Below are 2,545 nucleotides of genomic sequence, written 5' to 3' on the forward strand. Positions count from 1 at the left end.
ATTATTTTCAGAATTAGGATCAACATACGCAAGGCTCCTGTGCCATCACAGGCCCATGACAGATATCAATAAAGGTGAGTGCTCGCAGTCCCCGCTTTGGTGTGACTCATTAAATTTTGAATTGAGCTCTGTACATGTATCGGTGTCATATAAATGAATTGAGCTCTGTACATGCATCGGTGTCATATAAATGAGACCATAATTTGAGGCACTTCAGCATCACAGCGCACACAAGTCTCCAGTGACAGATGGGTGATGGTTGTGTATGAGGTGCACTGGCCAGGACTGCATGGAAGGAGAGATTTCTACCACTGAATAACAGAAGAACCAATAGTTGTCATCAAGTCAATTCTGATTCATGGTTGCCCCATGTGTGTCAGAGTAGAACTGTGCTCCACAGAGTCTCCAATGGCTGATTTTTCAGAAAGTAGTTTGACAGGCCTTTCTTCTGAGGCACCACCCAAGGACTACCACTGACTACCTGGCCCTAAAAGATAAATTCCTAGGTGGTACAAGCAGTTAACGTGCTCAGCTGCTAACTCAATACTTGGTGGTTTGAGTGCAACCCAAGAGCGTCTCAGGAGAAATGCCTGATGATCTACTTCTGAAAACTCAGACACCAAGAACGCTATGGAACAATTTTACTCTGACAGGCATGGGGTTACCAGGGGTTGGAATCAAGTTAATAGCAACTGGTAAATAGGTAAGAAGTGTCCCTGCTATTGCCATACTCCTTTGGAGGAGGACATGATTATTACATTTTAAATAATTTTGTGGTGTTTTTTCTTATTACAAAACTAATACATATGTGCTGACTTCAGCAGCACATATAATAAAATTGGAACCATGCAGAGAAGATTAACCTGGCCCCTGCCCAAGGATGACACACAAATTCATGAAGCCTTCCATATTTTTAGAGAATATTCTTTGTTGGTTACAAGAGTGGGGAGGGAGGGGAGGAGAGAGAGGGGTATTCACTAATTAGATAGTAAACAAGAGCTATTTTAGGTGAAGGGAAAGACAACAACACACAATACAGGAGAGGTCAGCACGACTGGACTAAACCAAAAGCAAAGAAATTTCCTGAATAAACTGAACGCTTCGAAGGCCAGCAGAGCAGGGGCAGTAGTTTGGGGACCATGTTTTCAGGGGACATCTAAGTCAACTGGCATAATAAAATCTATAAAGAAAACATTCTGCATCCCACTTTGGAGAGGGGCACCTGGGGTCTTAAACGCTAGCAAGCAGCCATCTAAGATGCTTCAATTGGTCTCAGCCCCCCTGGAGCAAAGGAGAATGAAGAACATCAAGGACACAAGGTAATTACAAGCCCAAGAGACAGAAAGGGCCACATAAACCAGAAACTACGTTTGCCTGAGACCAGAAGAACTAGATGGTGCTCAGCTACAACCGATGACTGCCCTGACAGGGAACAGAACAGAGAAACCCTGAGGGAGCAGGAGAGCAGTGGGATGCAGACCCCAAATTCTTATAAAAAGACCAGACATAATGGTCTGACTGAGACTGGAAGGACCCTGGAGGTCATGGTCCCCAGACCTTCTGTTAGCCCAAGACAGGAACCATTCCCAAAGCCAACTCTTCAGATGGGGATTGGACTGGACTATGGGATACAAAATGATACTGGAGAGGAGTGAGCTACTTGGATCAAGTAGACACAGGAGGCTTTGGGCAGCTCCTGTCTGGAGGGGAGATGAGAGGGCAGTGGGAGTCAGAAGCTGGCTGAATGGACACGAGAATAGAAAGTGGAGGGAAGGAGTGTGCTGTCTCATTAGGAAGAGAGCAACTAGGCATATATAGCAAGATGTATATAAACTTTTGTATGAGAGACTAACTTGATTTGTAAACCTTCACTTAAAGAACAATAAAAATTTTTAAAAACTAATACATATTCATTGAAGAAATAAGGACAGACAAAAAAGTAGAGATCATCTCAGCACACATTCTGAAACAAATAGCATCCTCAAAAGCTTGTAAATCTTTAAGTTGAATTGCCAGAGGCTCTAAGAAAATAATACCAAACTCTTTGAAATCTACATGCTTCATAGCTAATAAGCACCAATATTTGGAACCAAGTTAAATGACGACAATGGAAGAATGATTAAGCAAACCATAGCCCACTTACATGATGAATTATTATGCAGTACATCAAAATGATGATTTAAATACCAAGTAAAAATGAATAAAGATACTTATGACACAATAACAGAAATTTGTATACGTGCTATTTGGACAAGAGTAGGAGCTGTGTATGCCCAGGGATAAAGGTTGGGAAGAAAAATAAGAAATGAACAAATGCAAGAGTGCATGTGAATTTGTAAAAATTATGTGGTTGTCACATGGCTTATTTTTTAATAAACTAACCTTTTCTAATCTGAGATAATCTAGCTGATTTTTTTTGGCAGTTAGTGATACAGTCCACTGATGGAAGTGGCTTCTTAAAAATTTGCTAACAGTCCATTGATTCCTCGGAGGACAGGATTCATGTCAGCAAGCTGTCTAGACCAGGCTGCTCATGGTGAATTCC

General features: G+C 41.7%; 1 non-coding gene across 1 annotated transcript; it reads left to right on the forward strand.

The window, feature by feature from the left end:
• The first annotated feature begins 808 nt into the window (after nt 1-808).
• LOC111749780 (U6 spliceosomal RNA) lies at nt 809-915 on the forward strand. Its single transcript, XR_002784973.1, has one exon. It is a non-coding gene; the product is annotated as a U6 spliceosomal RNA (small nuclear RNA).
• Nucleotides 916-2,545: the final 1,630 nt, after the last annotated feature.

The sequence above is a fragment of the Loxodonta africana genome, chromosome 8 (genome assembly GCF_030014295.1).
Source record: "Loxodonta africana isolate mLoxAfr1 chromosome 8, mLoxAfr1.hap2, whole genome shotgun sequence".
Taxonomy (NCBI): domain Eukaryota; kingdom Metazoa; phylum Chordata; class Mammalia; order Proboscidea; family Elephantidae; genus Loxodonta; species Loxodonta africana.